Source organism: Rhinolophus sinicus, chromosome 3 (assembly GCF_057876585.1).
Source record: "Rhinolophus sinicus isolate RSI-liver-muscle chromosome 3, RSI-T2T, whole genome shotgun sequence".
Taxonomy (NCBI): domain Eukaryota; kingdom Metazoa; phylum Chordata; class Mammalia; order Chiroptera; family Rhinolophidae; genus Rhinolophus; species Rhinolophus sinicus.
In genome coordinates this window covers 175,798,633-175,818,781 of record NC_142503.1, presented here as the reverse complement: position 1 = coordinate 175,818,781, position 20,149 = coordinate 175,798,633, and the positions used below count along the sequence as shown (strand labels likewise).

The 20,149-nt window shown below is 38.7% G+C and overlaps 1 protein-coding gene across 18 annotated transcripts in view; it reads right to left on the bottom strand.

The window, feature by feature from the left end:
* The window catches only part of SIPA1L1 (signal induced proliferation associated 1 like 1), a 350,224-nt gene that overhangs the window by 218,706 nt on the left and 111,369 nt on the right, over positions 1–20,149 (bottom strand). The window contains exon 5 of one of the 18 annotated variants that reach the window (XM_074327265.2): positions 1,326–1,477. The exons of the other annotated variants lie outside the window; for them this stretch is intronic. The gene's annotated coding sequence lies outside the window, so the exon portion shown is untranslated. The remainder of the gene's footprint in view (positions 1–1,325; positions 1,478–20,149) is intronic. 18 annotated transcript variants of the gene reach the window in all.

Below are 20,149 nucleotides of genomic sequence, written 5' to 3'. Positions count from 1 at the left end.
TGACATGTCTATCCTAGCTAGTATAGCATGTAGTCTTGGCGCTATCCAAATATTATTTGTGCAGTGCAAAAATATTCACAGTAGCCCTCTACTGGAAACATATAAATTACTGCAATAACATGGGCTACACATACATATACACACACACACACACACACACACACACACAATATACTCTGACGTCTCATAAACAATAAGGAAGCAAAAATTCCATGTTTTCTCTTCTTAAAACGTATTTGTTTTGATGTAAAAAGTAACATTACAGACACAGGAGGGTCCAAAATGATATATAATTTTGTGTTGCTAAATGTACCAAAAAGACTCAATCTTAAACACTAACTCTGTTTAAAGGTATCAGCCTCAAACAAACTACTATACAAATGTGTTAGTGAAGATGGTAATAACAATTAAGACTATAAGTGGTGTCCAGAAATACAGACCTAACTGCATAAAATGAAATGCTTATTTTACCTTTTTAAATCATGAAGAAAAACTGCCCTTAATAAGGGCTACTTTTTTAATAAAGTCTAAATAATTCAAGTATTTGAAACGTTAAGCTTACCATTTTGTTTCAGGTTTAGACAAAATTTTCGGCAATAATTCAAACACATGCATGCATGCTCAATATATGCTTGCTTCTCTGGTAATTAAAAAGTTAGCAATAAACTTCTCCCCAACGCTCCTTACCGTCTTAACTTTTCTGCTGAGCACATTCAAGTCTGTAAACCTCAGACATGGAAGAATTACTCCCTATTTTGTAACTGATTATTCAGTTGCATACTATAAATGTTAAGTTACATCATTTGATAAATTACCTCTGAGCCCCAGGTGAGAGCTGCCAGTAAACCTTGTCTTTCTCATCCTTAGGGTTACCAACACTTACCCTGTCCTGAGGAACATTTCTGACTCTTCTAAATGCAACTGAAGAATACATCGTATGATAGTCTTATTACCTTAAAATTAACTTGTTAGATTTTCTTTCTGGGTTCTGTAGACTTTCCTAGTCAAACTGGAAAACATCCAATAAAATTAATGTACGGAAATCAGATTCTGTTCTATGATTCTCTCGTCTTGCCATGAATTCCCTGGAAGTAATGCGTATGGACTGAAGGAAGTGATGCATGGCATGAAGGCTGGGGTCCCAAGTTACAAGGACACTGGTGTCATCTAGCCTAAATGTGTCCTGCCTTTCAGAGACTAAAACAGAGCTCTGTGAACTAAAAGAAACAGCCCATCAGATCCCCAAGCCCCAAATGTACCAGAGGTCAGCTTTCTAAAGGCCATGTCTATTTTTAAACTAATATAAGTTGGGTTCTAAATCTGACCTGCATTTAAATCATCAACGGGTGAGGAATGTCCAGCTGGACTCTTATGCACTTGAAGTTGCTTGAGGGAGGTCCAAACAAACTTCATTTCATACACAACAGACAAAGCCTTCTCTTAGCAACTGGCATCCTCCACAAAGGAAGAGCGGCAGCTGTGAAGAAAGAGACATCCTGAAGCTGAAGGTCCCTGAAAGTTACTTCTTCACATAACTAATAAAAGCAGGCTATTCTTCCCATTTAGATGGTCTGGGGAAACCAATTTCTGCTTGCTCAGCACAATAGAATGAAGTAATAGAACACATTTTCAATGGAGTACAGAGTACATGAATATCGTCCCAAAGAAGCCAACAAAAACCTATTTTTAAGGTTCCCCACAGTACACGTCTCTTCAGAAATTACAAGTTCACAGGGCCATACTGACCAAAATAGTCTCACTGAAAATGAAGAAAGAGTTTTCTTTTTAAACTTTGTGTTCAGAAACTGGAAGATAAAAGAAAAACATAAATATCCTTATCAAAATACCAGTTAAATAATTACGGCACTGATTGCTGATAATTTTGGAAAATGTTATCATCCACAGTCTTGAGGATGCTTCAAAGCAGTTAGAACTTTGACAATTTAAAAAAACAAGTTATATTATCAGGGCACTACAGTGGTATAAGATTGACACTAGCATACTATATCACTTAGGAAATTATGTTCTAACGATTTCTGTATCCACGTTAGAAAAATCACTGCCAGGATTGAGGTGAAAAAAACAAAAACAAAAATAAATAAATCTCTGGAAAAACATCTACAAATAAATATAAAACTACATAAATTATGTATCTATTTCTATAAACCAAAATAACAGTCATTCAGTAAAACCCAATCAAGTAAATAAAACTACTGATAATCAAGAATGCAAGTAAAATACCAGACGTGCCTGTATGTGTAAGTCGCACACAAAACCCATCTCCTCGCATTAGTCTACAATTCTGGCCCCGTCCATCCAGCCTAAAGAGACGTTAACACTGTGATTCAGAGAGCAGAGCCAATTCAAATATTTCATTGCCTAGATATCTGAAAGGTCAATCTGACAGACCATGAAAAATAAATGGATAGTATCTGCATCAAAAGCCTGCTCCCCTCATACTTCTTTATTTTCTCTGTTCTCTTCTCCTCCCCTCTTCTCTTCTCCTCTCCTCTCCCCTCCCCTCCCCCCTCCCCTCCCCTCCCCTCCCTTCTCCTCGTCTCTCTCTCTCCCTCCCTCCCTCCCTCCCTTCCTTTTATTCAAAGAACATTTATTGAGCAATGCAGCTGATGCTGCTTATTGCTACCCAATATCTCTGTTCCCCCCTTACTCCTAACAGAACCCCCAATGTATCTCAGGGAAGCAAAGCACCTAACTAAAATACTACCTTTCATAGCCTCCCTTGCAGCCAGATGAGTTCACATGACGAAGTTCCGGCCTGGTGAAAAACAAGCATATGTGTTTTGAGAAAATTAAGCAAAGACAGGTTGCTTAAAGGGAGCTGACTCAGTTCAGAATTGCACCCCTTTTCCCTCCCTCCTACCACTCTTCAGAATATGAACGTGAAGGTTTTAGTAGTCATATTATACCATGCAAACATCTTAAGGATGCATGCCAAAAGCTCAAGGAGAAGGTCTAAGCAGTATGTCTTCCGTGTTGTCACATCCAAGGAGGTAATGGTCAAAGATCCTGACACTGCAGAGTACAATCGCCTCTGATGCTATTTTTGCCTAGTTAATACTAGCAAGTCTGGTGTCTGATATATATGAATATAAACAAGCTTATAAAATCTCTGAAAGAACAGAGCTTAAGGAACAGCACTTACCTTCCATAACAAGAACTTACTGTTCTTAAAGAAGCAGCACAACATAAGAATCACCAGTCCTTTCTCTGTTCATACTTCTAATCTTTCACTTAAGCACTTACGCACTGAGGATGTGTGTGTGTGTGTGTGTGTGTGTCACTGTTGTCTGTCTGTTTCCCCCACTCTCCTACCATGTTTCCCCGAAAATAAGACCTAGCCAGACAATCAGCTCTAATGCATCTTTATTTTTTTTTTTTAGCTCTAATGCATCTTTTGGAGCAAAAATTAATATAAGACCCGGTCTTATTTTACTATAAGACCAGGTTTATGTAATGTAATGTAATGTAATGTAATATAATATAATACAATTAATATAATTAATATTATATTATAATGTCGGATCTTATATTAATTTTTCCTCCAAAAGACACATTAGAGCTGATTGTCTGGCTAGGTCTTATTTTCAGGGAAACACAGTACTAGAACTTAAAGATAAGAATGACTCTGGTTCACTTTTGCAGGTCTAGAACCAAGCACATAGCAGATACTCAATAAGTGTTAAAGGCACAACATGAAAGAAATATTTTGAATACAGAGCTCCTAAATTATCTTCCAATGACAGATAATTCTATAGTGTGGAAGTACACCATGGTGTCTCCATGAGGGCCAGCTCACTCAATAAGACAAAAAGCAGTGGACACATTGCTGCTCCCTGCCGAGCTAAGGTACCTGCTCTTTACCTCCCAGACATACAGACCTCACTACCTCGTGTCTCCACCGGCTGAGTAAGCTAAAGGTGACACTGGAAAGCTCCGGTCTTCCTTTCTCCTCTGTCTGCTCACCCACTCACACTCACTCTTTCATTCATTACACATTTACTGAGAACACACTGCAGGCATGCCGGAAATAATTCTAACAAACACAACGTGGCAACTGTCCTCAAGAAGTCTATCATCCAGAAAAAGCAAAGCAGCAGTTACAATGTAATGTAAAAAAAGGATGGCTATACATAACGTGAGCTTTCTATGGGGAGGCTGGGCACCGTTCAGGGTGCTTCATGCGGACTATTTCATTTATTCCACACCATCACCACTGGACTTCCTCTCTGTGATGCAAGCAGCAGAGACCAAGAGAACACTCGGGAGAAGCACCAAGCCACTAAACCAGAAGGGAGGAAACAGGGTGGAGAGGGAAGACGACCGCGTAGCACTGATGGAGGGCAGGAAAGGCGGGGCAGAAGTGAAGTCTGAAGGATCAACAGAATTCTCCCAGGTTGGAAGGCAGAGGCAGAGCTTTGCATGCAGGGAATTTACCAGGGAGAAAAACCCAGAAGCAAGAAAGATCACAGCGTATCAGGAGAGCACAGTAGAATTTGCTCCTAAATCATGAGTACAGCTACCCAAAGGAGTTTTTAACACCTGACTGAGCTTTCCTGAGTTACATCTAACGGATAGACTCTGTGAAAAAGAAAGACCTGAAGATTTTTCATAAATATTTCTAAATCGTGTCATTAGGAGAAGCATGAAAAGAATTTTTTTGAGCTGAAGTATGTATTAATCCTGCTCTATTTTTAAGCCCAGATTATTATTTATAATTTTAAAAGATTACTTATTAGAAGGTAACTAAAGGACATTAAGAATATTACAGAAGTGTAACAATGGATTGGGGGGAAAAAACATTCCCCAAACTAAAATATTTCTTTAAAATATGCCTACATAATACACTTCCCTTTAAACTTTGAAAAAATGGTTAGGCAGATGCATGACTTCAAAAATAAAGTTCACATTTGGTGGCAGAGAGTCAGCTCTTTCAAACCTAATTTCCACTTGCCTCCCCTTCTTTAGTCATAGAAATCTGATTTTATTTGGGCTGGCAATGTGCGCACTTACCTCACCTGAGTCTCCCCTGAACACAGCAGCAGCCAAGGAGTTTCAAGTAGAAGGCAATGGGTGGAGATTCTAGAAAGCCCCTTTACCCCTTTCCCTCCCTCTCCTCTTGCAGACATCTAGGCTGGAGCACCAACAGGGTCCTGTGGTTGTGTGGAGAACGGCCTTATGCTTAGGATGCTGAAAGCCGGAAGAAGCCTGAGTGAGTCCCTACCTGAGGACTTGGTAGAACCACACTTCTTCCTAAACGGGTTCCCTACAGACATTTTATGTGAGAAAATCAAACCCTGTTTAATCAGATCCCTCTTCCTGCTAGTCAAACACAAATTTCATTGCAGATGCCAGGGGATATTTAAAGGACAAGGCCACCGAATTAGAATTCACATTTTAAGCTAACCCAAGCTGTTACAAAATTTCGTAAGGAATTACAATTAAACTGGGTCGTCCTTGTTTTCTGTAGACGTTTTCTGTACACATGCAATCTACCACTGACTCCAGAAAAACAGAATCAAGCGGTCTAGTTTTAAATTATGACAAAGTATGATAACCACGTGAATGAAAAGTGAATGCAGAGACACTTTCATAAAGACGAATGTGCAACTTCACAGTGAGATACCACAGAGCACATTCCCCACTATCAGTTTCACACCCAAATGCCTCTACGTCTGATCAACTGTTATTAAGAGACAAAAAATGTTGAATCTCAAATATTTATCATATGTCCATGTGATATGGGTAAATTACTATCTAAACAAGTGTTTAGATTTAGGTAAAGAATAAAATTCTCATAGTCTTTAATTTTGACCACTTTTAAGACTTTTCCCACCAATGACCTCAGTGTGTCCTTGGCCTATAACTACTACATATATGAAGTCATTTATCATAAAGACAGCAAAACAGCTCCATGCGCATTGACGAAGGATCTTATCTGTGCTTAGCTATTGGCTGAAATAGTTCATAAAAAGTAAGAAAACCACACAAGTTGTCTGGCTGACTCTGAGTTGGCTGCTGCCTGTACAATCACAAAGAAAAATATGTATAAACACGAACATCCAGGCACAAATAGCATCTGGACAGGATGTTAACACCATTCCTCAATTCCTCAAGGGTCTCATTCTCTCTTAGACATATAAAATCAACCAACTGGTTTAAGAAGAATTAATTTGGATAAGAGGGAAGAAGGACAGAAAAAAGGAGTGAAATCATGAACAAAAATAAGGACTCGTCTATAAGATTATTTGGGAAGTTTAAAAGATGAAGTGTATTAGGACCCTGAATTATCCATATAAAAAAACACCAAATTCTTATCACTTTGAACCTCAATCCTTCTTTTGGATTCTGTCTCCTGGCATTGGATTAACAAAGGTCATTCCGGTACAATTTTATCTACTGAGATGTACTTAGGAAAAGGGTGGTGATTAAAAGTGGTTACTTACACAAAGCTGACATGGGGGAAACTGGCAGATGAAATGTTCTGATGACATAATGAATCATAAAACCAAGACTGTTCTCATTCTTTCTTTGGTTCAAACTGGATAGTTATGCAACCCAGTACTTGATTCTTGAAGCTCCTACATACCTGGTCAAAATGCTCTTTACTTTTTAAGGTATAATTGACATATAACACTATATTAGCTTCAGATGTACAACTAATGATTTGATATTTGTATATATTACTAAATAAACACCACACTAAGTTATCCATCACCATACAATTATAAAAAAATTATTTTCTTGTGATAAGAACTTTTAAGATCTATTCTCTTAGCAACTTTCAAATATGCAATACAGTACTGTGTTTCCCCGGAAATAAGACCTAGCCTGACCATCAGCTCTAATGCATCTTTTGAAGCAAAAATTAATTAAGACCTGGTCTTACTTTAATATAATATAATACTGGGTCTTAGAATAGAACAGAACAGAACAGAACAGAACAGAACAGAACAGAACAGAACAGAACAGACCAGGTCTTATATTAATTTTTGCTCCAAAAGACACATTAGAGCTGATGGTCCACCTAGGTCTTATTTTCGGGAAAACACAGTATTATTAACTATAGTCACTATGCTATACATTATATCCCTATGACTTACTTATTTTATAACTGAAAGTTTGTACCTTTGACCCCCTTACTCATTTTAAACCCCCTCTCCTCCCATCTGCCACCGGTAGCAACTTCCAATCTGTTTTCTGTATCAGTGAGCTTGGTTTTTGTTTTGTTTTACCTAAATTCTACATGTAAGTGAGATCATTACAGTATTTGACTTTCTCTGTCTGATTATTTCACTTAACATAATGCCCTCATCTTCCATCCATGTTGTCACAAATGGCAGGAATATTCCACTGCACACATACACCACATTTTCTTGACCCATTCATCCAATGATGGACACTTAGGTTGTTTCCAAATATCTTGGCTATTGTAAATAATACTGCAATGAACATTTTTAGTATTCAATTTGGTCTTCTTAACCTCTTTCTTCTAAGAACTTTTCCCCATTCACAACTGGGCAATCTTACAGCTGGAAAGTTAAGAGCAAACATGGACTCGATCCTAAGCACTCTCCCCTCTGAGCCATTTCCTCTCCTGTGGATCAGGAACAGCCTCACAGGATTCTTGTGAAGGTGACACGGGGTTAACCATGCAAAGTGCTCAGCACCAGGTCTGGCCCAGAGCTCTTTAAATGTTCCCTTTACTGTTAGCTTTAAATAATAAAGGCAGGCATGGCAAGCACTAAGAGAAGTAATAGTCAAGTCCTCAAGACTTGATCATTCCGGGGAAAAATAGATGCTAAAAACATGAAAACAATAACAATTCTGATGAATCTATAAAGGGATAACAGGATTATCAAACTATCTTCCATATTCATATATTACTGTTACTTACTGTAATTTAAATGCCGACTGAGTTATTCTTAATTACCTTAAACTTGGCCTTTCTAATTGCCTACTCCTACATCCTGCTGTGACGCCATTAACATGGACTCCTGAGGTTGATTTCAAGAGATTTATAACCTACAGTTGACTCCCCCCTCACTAACTTTAATGGATTTCTACTGATAAATAATTACTTTAAATAAATTAGTTAATTCTAGACCATGTCATTGTTTCTACTAGGAATCCACTGAGCTATATTTGTTTTTCACCAGCTGTCTGAATAATTTTCTTTAGTCTACATTTTTTTTTTTAAGTTGGTAGAGAATGAATATGTTAATAACTAGCTTCTTTCTTTTGGACTTCCCTAAGTCCTCTAATTCCTCTGACAGCTTATACGGGGTTTTCAGAATGAAGACACATCAGCTCACATCTCAGAGGCAACTCTCAATACTGGATATTGAAGGCTTAGAATCAGACAATTTTTGATGTAACAAAAAGACAAGAACTACAAGGTAAATGGAATAATAGTGAATGACTACAGGCTTCCCAGGTGCCTTCTGGAGCATTTCTGCACGGAAAGTTAAATGGTACTAAATGTAAATTTGCGTATGGTACTAAAATGATTACCTTAAATTGTACATTTTTTTAGTAGGGAGGAGGAGCAAGAGAAAGAGCCCGCTATAATCTAACACAGGCTTTCCACAAAACTAGAAGTTTCCCACTTTGTCCTCAAATTTACAAATATAAACCAATTCGGCCAAGATAATGTGACTTCTTTTTAAAAGTCTATGAGAAACAATTGTTCACAGAATGCCTATTGTTTCAAGATTTATGTAATTTGCCCAAAATACTATTCCAAAGTTCGTATGTGAAAATAGCATAGAGGGGTACTGGTTCTGGGTAAGAAGAAAAAAAAGCACATGCCATCCTTTCTATCCACTGAATGCAGCTATAACACCAGATACAATAGGTATATGGAGCAGCTATTTGAGGGCTCTGGAAAGTAAATGATGATACGCTGACTGGGAAAGGAGCAAAATTCGAAGTGCTACCAAACCAGTGATGAACTTCCCCATTTCTTCCTCCAAAGCCCTCAGGCAGGACTCAAGGCAGCCAGACTTCGGAAGTGAGCACCAGGATGCAGACAAAAGGGACAAATTGATCAATCTTTTGAGTTCCAGCCTGAGAAGCAGGAAAGGGGATTCCTAACCCAGGAGGAAGCAGAGGGAATCCCCGGGTTTTTCTTCTTTTTTTCCCCTCTATTCTCTTGCTTCCCAGTCCAAGACAGTCTCAAGGTGGCAGTGGGCAGAGGGGACAACAGTCACCTATACGTCTAAGGAAAAGGAACCTCCTCTCTAATCAGAGGAGCTGTGATCTCTAGATGGAGGGCAAACATCTGTCACTTTTTTTCTTTCTTCCTCCTGCTCCAGGAAGTCACAGGAAGTTCAATGCCCCATTCTTTGTAGCTGGCAGACTAAAAATGAGAACCTCAGGGAAACAGGAAATACCGGAGAAATTGACTCACACAAATATGGCCAATGATTTTTGGCCAAGAGGCAAAGGCAAATCAATGGAGAAAAGACTGTTTTTTTCAACAAATGGTATTGGAACAATTAAACATCCATAAGCAAAAAAAAAGGAAACTTGACCTAAACCTCGGACCTCATACAACTGCTATTTCAAAATAGATCATACAGATCTAAGTGTAAAATGTAAAACTCTAAAACTTTTGGGAGAAAACATAAAAGAAAACCTTTATGAGACGTAGCTGGGCAAAAAGTTCTTGGACAATATCCCCAAAGCATGATCCATTAAAAAAATTAAAAAGATTAAGTTGCACTTCTTCAAAATTAAAAATTCTTGCTCTGTATAAGACACTATTAAGAGAATGAAAAAAGAATAACACACTGGGAAAAACATTTGCAAGTCACATATGCAACAAAGGATTCATGTATCCAAATTATGTACACACACACAACCACTGAAAAATCAATCAAGAAACGAAACAACCCAATTAAAAAAATGGACAAAAGACTTTAACAGACCCTTCACAAAAAAAAGGATATATAAATGGCTGCAATCAAGCACGTGAAAATACCTGCAAGGAAGCTTCAAGGAAGCACATGAGAAAATGTTCAACATCATTAGCCATTAGAGTAATGAAGATTAAAATTACAATAAGACACCACTAGACATTTACTAGAATCACTAAAATTAAAAATACTGACAAAAACCAAGGGTTGGCCAGGAGGCCAAGCACCTGAAACTCTCAGACATCGCTGGTGAGAATGGAAACTAGAGTTAACTCTGGAAGATGGTTTGAAATTTTCTTAAAAAGTTAAATGTACACCGACCATATAATCCAGTCATTCCATTCCTACGTATTTACCCAAGAGAAAGGAAAGCACAAAAATCTGTACACAAAGGTTCATAGTAGCTCTATTTGTAACATCAAAAAACTAGAACAACCGAAATGTTCTTCAAAGGGTTAATGGATAAATAAATTGCAGTACAGCCAAACAATGGAGCCCAACTCAGCAATTAAAAGGAACATACTATCCATTCCCACAACAACTTGGATGAATCTCAAAGGCATTATACTGTATGAGTAAAAAAAAGTCAGCTTCAAAAGAGTAACACTGTATGCTTCCATTTAAGTGACATATTTGCAAAGACAAAACTATATGGATGGAGAATAGATCAATGGTTGCCAGGATGTGAGGGTGGGAGGAGAATACAGCATAAGGAAACTTTTTGAGGGGATGGAACACTTGTGAAGATGTAACATAAATCGATACGTGTGTTAAAATTCATAGAATTATATACGAAATGAAAAAAGGCCATTTTACTTCATGTTAATTTTTTTAAAACAAACGTAAAAATACCTCAAATTTACAATACCTTGCACAACTAACGTATATAAATAATGTATTGAATATTGCCACAGAAATGAGTTGTAAGACAATGGAACACTGTAGTATTAAGTATTATTTAAACCAAGTTTATTTATAAAACATTTTAAAAGGCACCACAAAATTGTTTCTTTCCAAAAGTGAACTGCTCGGCCACAAAAACGTGACTGTTAAATAGCAAGAAGGCCAATATTCAACAGCGCCCAACAGGTCTAGTCATTTTGGCATCTGGTTTTTGAGATGTTGGTGTTACAAAGCAGGTGCATGAACTCGGTTGGAGTCATCCAAAGTTTGTCCTTTACAATCCAGTCCCATCTCTACCCCATGGGGCTTCACACACCTCCTCCACTTCCTCAACAGGAAGCACTCAATGCACATACAGTTTGTTTTAAAACTTGAAGAGCATGTATACAAAAGGAAAAGGTCGAGGAAAACAGTTGCATTGAGAACATCTGCACTGTGTCATCACTACCACCACAAACAGCTGGTGCATCCACAGTGTACGAGAAACGGACCCCAATATCTACACAGCTCACATTAGAACAGATGTTCTCTCTACTGGGTGGAGTGAATGAAAAGGAGAAACGGCTCTCAGCTGCACTGCTAAACAAAATGATACAACCCAGGTTCAAAACGCTATGATAAAATCATTTTTTCTAAGACACATCTCTGCACGATTTCTGGCAAAATACGTTAATCTTCCGTTTCCTCAAAGCATTATTTTGTGGGGTTATTTTTGCCTATTTCAAAGAAAAACAATAACCACTAAAAGGATAAAATCTCCATCCCTTTTTTACTGATGCTCCTTTCGTTTTTTCAAGTATGCCCTACATGATTTAGTGCTGGCCATTCAAATGCATAAAATAATCACAAATGTTACTTTTAAAAGTATTTTGAAATGGAAATTTGATTTTAATGGTAAAGCTATGGATAATTTTTTTTCTATTTTTCTCTACTTCTCAAAGGTTCCCTAACTGAAACATCAAGACAGTTGAAGAATTCCCTTTCCTCTACTCCTGACATAATTTGCCATGAATGATGGCTGTGACTATTGTATTTTCCTTTTTAACACTTTTGGGGAAACGCTACTTTTTAAAGGCTCTAATATCCCACCACCACACCAAAAAGTGGAGGAGGTTGGGGAGGGGCGAGGTAAAATACACTAAACTTTCAGATGTTGTTCTCACCAACTAATACAAAAATAATTCAGTAACAAACATAAAGAGAGTCAGGTTATTTTTAAATGAGAGCAACTCCTCCTTAATCTGTTTCACTTGCTTGAGAACAGTGCACAGGAACAAATGAACATTTAATAAGCCTGGTTTGATTATAATATTTCAAGCCTAAAGTATATGCTACATTATTCTTTAGAAAGTGGTACTTTTGGGAGTTGTTTCAGACATATACTTAAAAATAATCAGCTAGCCGTACATGACTGAACCTTGACTCAAGCATAGGGAGTGCTGCTTTTTGTTCAATGTCAAAAGTGAAAGGTAATGTCAAATGATGCCTCCATAACAGTGCTCTCCTTCCTTTGCCTCGGTTGCCATTATTTCTATTAGTCTTAGTAGCCAGCAAAGGTAGTCTGCATTCAAAATAAAATCCATACAAAGAGTTTCACACAAACACACACAATTTTTTAAAAAGAAAACTCATTCATCTTACATGATTTAGAGCCTTAAGTTCAAAGATGTGCTTTTGTTTGTTTGTTTTTTACAATGGACTATAATAGCAATGCCTACTGGCAAAACTGCAAATTAGAAATCAGGACTGACTTTTCAAGCCTCGGCGCCCGACTAGGCTCAGTCCAGTTCAAGATGCTGACAACTTTAGGGCTGGTGCTTGACAGAAGCTTTTCATGTAAATAAGGTGTATTTGAACATGTGACAATTGATAACATACAAAAAAGTTTTTGCTTTCTTTGTCCCTTTCATGGTAGCAGGAGTAAATTTTGAGAAGGTGCCAAATATCTGTAAGAACATATTATCTGCCCCATATGAAATTTCCATAGACTATAATTCCATTATTTAAAGGATTTTTTTCTACCAGCCTGCAGTTTGACACAGTAACTAGACTAGCTAGTCTATAACTATAACTATCATAGGCAACTTTATCAATTGCTTTAATTTACAAAGATTATTTTAAAATTCCACTCTTGACTGTTCTAAAGATTGTATGTTCCAAAGTACCCTTTTAAAAACTAGATTTTATATCCTTCAGATTTTTCCATAATAGATCACTGTAATGACTACATTTGACCCTTTTGACAAAACCAATCAATGGATTCCTAAGGGGAGGAGTTGGTTGCACAAGGGCATGAGGGAGTTTTGAGGAACTGTTTTACATCTTGATTATGGTGGTAAATTGCATTGGTCAAATTTGGAGTGAGTTTTACTGAATGTAAATTAGCTTCAATAAACACGACTTTTAAAACTTAAAAAAGAAAAAGAAATCAGGACTGAGAAAGTACTGTAAATAGCCAAAGGAAAAATTGGATGCCATTCTGTAAAGTCTGATGATACCAAGTCAGGAAGGGATTCTGACGGTTCCTAGGTACAGAGAGAAGGCACTCATCTGTGTGGGTTACCTGGCAGATTAGTCCTCCCCTAAACAATAACGGGCTTGGATGAGATATTCCACTAATCCCTTACAACCAAAAACGTTTTCATTCTATAATTTTGGAGTAAGATTGAGAGCTTTTTAAAGTGTGAGCTCCTTAAAGGCTTTGCCTTCCTCATCACCCTAGCATGGTACCTGGAACCTAAGTGAGACTCAATAAATGGTTGCTGAAAGAATATTCTAAAACTTGAACTACATGAAAAGGACCACAATTTCTGGTAGACATGATCCACTGATCCCCTGAAGTGCACAGATCCCTCCTGGTGTTGGTCATTGGCACCATCTCCTCCACCTGGGAGTATTTTTGTAACTGCATAATGATTCCACAGAGGACAACTGAATTTTCTTAGACAAAATTCACTTTTCAGCTAACTTCATAGTTGATAATAGCTTGTACTGGAAGAAGTGTCAGCTCTGCCAATTTTTCACAGCTCATTTGTTTGCATTATCAACATTACCTTCAATCCATGGTTCTTTGTAGGAATCTTTTTAAGCCAAGTATCAATTTTGTAGCTGTTGTTTTAATTAAAACTGGTTAACATAATCTGTGAGTCTGCTGAGTAGACGTAGCATGTTACGATAGACTGAAAGCAAACAAGAGAGTGGGGCGCCTCTCTACCCTCTGCACTGTGGAAGGCCCACACAACCCCCGACAGCTGTGTTCCAAACGCGACACCTATCACCTGACATGGCCAGGTCCTAGTTTCAATCCCAATGTTGAATATTAGTAAATTTTAGCTTATTTCTTAGAACAGCTTAATAGAAGCTCTAATATTTTCTTCCCTCACTCTAATATATGCACGCATTTTGAAAAACACAGACCTCGGCTCCTCTGACAGCATTTCTGCTCTCCAGTTCCAGTTTCGAAGACAGACTTGTACCTCATCCAGTTTATTTAACCTTCTTCTATCCACAGGTAGGTCCTCAGTTCAGGATTTTTAAGCCACTACTCCTCCTTTCCATACTTAACTTTACTAAAGAAAAGACTAAAACACAGTGCCAGGAACACAAAGACCAACACTCAGAATCAGAAAATCTGGGTTCAAAATCTGCCATTACTAACTGTGTAATTTGGGACGGGGAAAACAAAACCCTTTCTGAAACTCTTGTTTCTTTATTTCTAAAATGACGGAGATTCTATTTGGTTCAACTATCTTGGTTATTATAAAGATTAATAATTGATTATAAATGATTAATCGTGATTATAAACCCCAAAAGCCATTTGACTTCTATACTTATAAACATTAATATATATTAATTATATATAATTCTTTGTTATGCAGATGAACAGAAATTTTATTTTTCTATGTAATTTCATTTTTAAAATAATTTATTTGTTTACACATTTAATTATACACAATTAATGATTTTTAAAGACTAAAAGTAATTTTTACTGTTTTCATTCATGTTCTCTCTTAATAAGTCATTCTATGAAGCACCGACTCTCAACAGCAACAAAATTCAAAAGGCCTCTTTGTATTTCAAGTCATCCATTGCTGCAATAAAGTTATTATGTAATTATAAAAATAACACCTGCTTGTAATTTGTCAAAATTACAAAATTTAAAATAAGCATAAAATATGAACTCAAAAGTTACCCACAATCTTACCACCCAGACATCAACTTTATTAGTATTGTGGTACAGTTTTAAAAATTGAGATCATAGTATGTAAAATGCTTTGCATCCTTTGTAATGGAACACCATCCTGAGTACCTTCTCCATGTCATTTAGTCATCTTCAAAAATCAGGTGCTGAATTTAATCACTGTATAGTAGTTTTCTAGGTGTATATGTCACAATTTAACCATTTTTGCACTACTTCACATATAGATTGCACCCAATTTTTATGTTACAAATACTAAAGTAATAAACATCATTGAACACAAATTTTTGTGAATTTAAAAAAAAATTTTTTTCCGTAGAATAAAGTTCTAGAAGTGGTAACATAGGACATAACCATTTTGAAGGTTTTGGGCCCATAAAACCTTTTTTAAAAGTTCAAACAGTGATTTTCCACTTAACCAAGGTAATAGGATGATAATTGCTTTAGAAATTAAAAAGGTTGATTTAAGCAGAGAACCATAAACACACACACACACACACACACACATACAATCTTAAGCCATTTTATTTGAAATTAACATGATATACATTCTTTTACCAATTTCCTAATGTAGGGTCGATGCCGTTTCCATAAATAATCAGTCTCTAGGTGGACTGTTAGGCTAGTCGTTCTTATATAAACCATACTCAAAAAAGTATTGTCCACAACTTCCAATTTCCCTTTTTTGTAAAGTTTCTCAAGAAGCAAGCTGAGGGCCAGCCCGGTGGCTCAGGTGGTTGGAGCTCAGTGCTTCTAACGCCGAGGTCACCTGTTTGATTCCTACATGGGCCAGTGAGCTGCGCCCTCTACAGCTAAGATTGTGAACAACAGTTCTCTGGGCTGCTGTAAGCAGCTGGAGGTGGCATGTTGCTGCTATGTGCTGCCGTGGGCTACCGTGTGCTGTCCTGTGGCCAGCGTGAGTGGCCGGCAGCTGGCAAGAGCTGCCGTGAGCTGCTGTGAACAGCTGACCAACGACCAGCAACCAACTGCCTCAGCTGGGGTGAGCGCAAGGCTCATAATACCAGCATGGGCCAGGGAGCTGTGTCCTACACAACTAGACTGAGAAACAACAGGCTTGAACTTAAGTGGGGGGGCGGGGGGCAAAAGAAGGGAAGGGGGAAGCAAGCTGAGAATCCCTGCCGAAGCATAATTACTTCTCCCATCCTTTCCAGTTGCCATGACCATACCTAACTTGGCAGGATTCTTTTTGGAGGCTTGCCTCTGGAGGCTTTCCAAAGGATTTAGCATATTTTTGTAGAAAAATAATCATCATATTTAATCAGATTACATAAAATTTTAATTACGCAATTGCAACAAGGACCACTGACAAAAACAGGCTTTTGCTAGAAACAAAACCAACTCTTGATCAACATTCAGAGCAGCCAACCCAGAGGACAGGGGAGTCTAGAGAGTGGCTCCCTGTCTGCAGGCGTTGGTGTCATGGGTCACGGGCGTCAATGCACTTGACAGGAGGAGGAGGTGAGGGAGGTGGAAGTGACCCAAGGGAACTCTCATCTCTCAGCACCTTGCAACTATTGCGTATCACGGCTTTAAAAGGCATTTATTAACCCCATGTATATATGTAGGTGCAGTAGAAGCTATCAGACACAGGCTGCCCCTGAAGTTAAAGGGAGAGCAGGGCACACATCAGTGTTTAATACAGAGCAACCAGCCACAGGCTCTCTCCTGTTCCCCTCTTCCGCCAGGCAGGAGCCCAGCACGCCTCCCCTTTCTGTCTAAATTCAGTCATCAGCTGATCTCCTCCAGGCCCAAAACTTCAAATGACATGTACACAGTGAAGACGCTCAAGTTTAAAACTCTAGATAACCTGTCTCCCAGACAGGTCCCACTTAGCAGAATATGGATTCTCCACTCCCCAGACCTGCTCCACTCACCGGACTGGTGACCACCACTACCATCTGTTCAGGCTAAATGGCTCAGCTGTCCTTGACTTTTCCTTGTAATTGTAATTGCTGTCACCTTTCCTGAGCTTGTGAGTTTATTCCCTGTCTCTTCTCCTTAAAATGCAAGCATCCAGAGGGCGGGAACCCTGTCTTGTTCATAGCTGTATCTCCGGCCCCCAAACTCATCCCAGGTACATACTAAGTCCATAATAAACACTTCTGAATGAAAAGGGCTCCTTAAAAATGTCAGACTCCTCTAGGAAGTTTTCCTTGTATACGAGGTCTGACAATTAATTTCGCGAACTTGTTGCAATGATGTTGCTAACCTTTCTTGATATCAGAGGGATTATTCATTATGAATTTGTACCAACTGGACAAACAGTTAACCACGTTCCCAATTTGGAAATACTGAAAAGCCTGAGTAGAAAAGTTAAACAAAAACAACCTGAACTTTTCATCAACAATTCATAGCTCTTGTATCACAACAATGCACCAGCTCACACGGCACTGTCTGTGAGGGAGTTTTTAGCCAATAAACAAATAACTGCATTGGAACACCCTCCCTACTCTCCTGATCTGGCCCTCAGTGACTTCTTTCTTTACCCGAAGATAAAGGAAATATTGTTTTAAGGAAGACACTTTGATGACATTCAGGACATCAAGGGTAACACGATGACAGCTCTGATGGCCATTCCAGAAGAAGTTCCAAAATTGCTTTGAAGGGTGGACTAGGCGCTGGCATCAGTGCATAGCTTCCCAAGGCGAGTACTTCGAAGGTAACTGTAGTGATATTCGGCAATGAGATATGTAGCACTTTTTCTAGGATGAGTTCGCGAACTTAATTGTCCAACCTTATAACTAGATGAGGAGAAAATTCCCCAACCCCTTTTAAAACATGCAATATTCCCAGCTTGGGAGTCACAACAGGCCACTAACCCAACGCTCTCATTTTACAGATGTGAATCTTAAGGTCTAGAAATTTACCCAAGATCACAAGAACACAGAGCTCCTAATGCAAATGTATACTGATGTACAAGCAGCCCCACCAAACGATCACCCCTACATCCCCTCGCCTGTTTTTTTACATACAACACATTTTTTGCAAGTATTTGGAGCACTGAATTAATATCAGAGAGGTTTCTTGTTTTCATCTGAGATATGTAAGGAAACATTCAGCAAGAGGCTTCTCACAATGTCCCCAATTACACAGCCACTTGAAAAGCCCACGACAAGTTTGGAGGCTGCTGAAGTGCCAGAGAGCAATTCACAGCCGACAGAAACTAAAAGTCAAGTTGCCCAGATTCAAAATCCCCAAATCACTGCAGGAAGCTGTTGTTGCTAACTTCACTTCCTTCTTTCACAGGCCCTTCCCTACTGTAAATTTCCAGTATAGAGAGTAGCTGAGTGTAAATTGGTAAATGTCATCTGGTTTCATATTTACTGCTCAAAGGTTCTTCATAAAATGCAGCAACATAATGCCTCACCCAGAAAGGTCCCAAACTAAATTCCCCACAGGTGTGAAGTAACGTTACCTCAGTGATTTTTATCATTTCCCATCCCAATCTGAATACCCTGGTGTTTACAAAGCTCCTTGGACACCCCCCGCCATCCCTCAGCTGCTGCCACCAGCTCAGGACCAGACCCACCTGAAGCCGTCATCTCCCTGCAGCTCCTGTCCCTACTCACCTAACGACATCGCCCTCCTAGCTAGGACTGAGCATGACCGTCACCTGTGAACTTATCCAACACATGATCAGAAGTTCTGCCTCACGTTCGTTATTATTAGAAACAATAACTAATAAGCATTTTAAAATTTAAAAAATGGGTTTTCCACAAACATCTCGTCATGTACGCCTCATAAGCACTGTTCCATGAAGTATATACATGGCAACGTCCACATGAGAATGTGGATGGTCAAAGGAGTTCAGAAAGGGACCAACGTCATACTGTAGTGAAATCTACACCTGCACCAAAGCCTGTCAAAATGAAGCCCTTGCTCTTCTGCTTGTACCAACTACACAGCCTCTGGTTAGCGCCATACCTGGGCCTGTGTTACCCACTTTCGCTACACCTAGCATCGCATCCTCCAGCTCATTCACTCAGTCATTACAGCTCCCAAGAGCCTTGATGTTTTTTCCAGGCTAGGATGGATTACCATAAAAATTTTGACCTCTAGGAGCTGTCAGTTAATGAAAGACAAGGCAATGTCGCTCCCCACATCTGTACTGCACTTCAGAGTTTGCAAAGAGCTTTCATATACATTTAACGCTGTCCCCTCTCTCCCCCCAAATGATAACGACGCACTAAGGTTGAAGCCTGGGAAGCTGGGATTCAGTTCAATTCAGGTGGTTGGATAAGGTATCTTGGAGCTGAGATGTAACTGGACTTTGAAGAACTGGGTAATGTCTCAGAGAGGCTTACATGAGAGAGACGGGCATTCCAGAGCATTCCAGAATCAGCACATACCTCAATGGCCTGAAAATGGAAAGCGGCCTGGAGAATCAGAAAACCCTAGGCTGGAATGCTTGGTTTTTACTGTGGAGTAACATGAGCTACAGATGAAAACAAGGGAGATGTTTAAACAAAAACGGAGTGACTTAGAACTCATCTAAAATGAATGGCTAGCTCTGCAAGAGAACAATAAACATAATGAGCTTTCTTTCATAAAGATGTGTGGCTGTACAGACACAAAGCGGAGACTTTTCGTGCTGGGATTTTATGTTTCCTGTCCTCCAAGATCAAAATTCACCTTTCATACTCTGTCAATCCCTCTGTTTTCATTGCAAAAGATTCATTATCTTTTCACTTCTACATGGCTCTAGAACACTTTCATTTGGGTACCTATTTAAATATGGTGCTCGCTTTCAAAGGAGGGACCATGCCTTTTATTCCCTTTGTATGCCTGGATAATCTAGAATAATGCTTCATATGAAAGTCACCCCACAAATATCATTGACTGATCAGGATCTCATAGACTTATTTTAAAAGAAGTAGGACTGATTATAGAAGTCCTTGTAACACATGATCCACCTATTCCCCCCTTTATAGTCTCACTCATTTGTCCTTACTATGTACGAGGCACTATTCTAAGCACTTTATTCATATCAATTTATATCATCTTCCTAACAACCCTGTGAGGTACATACTATTATCACTATTACTACCATTTTACAAAGGAGAAAACTGAAGCACAGAGAGTTTAAGTA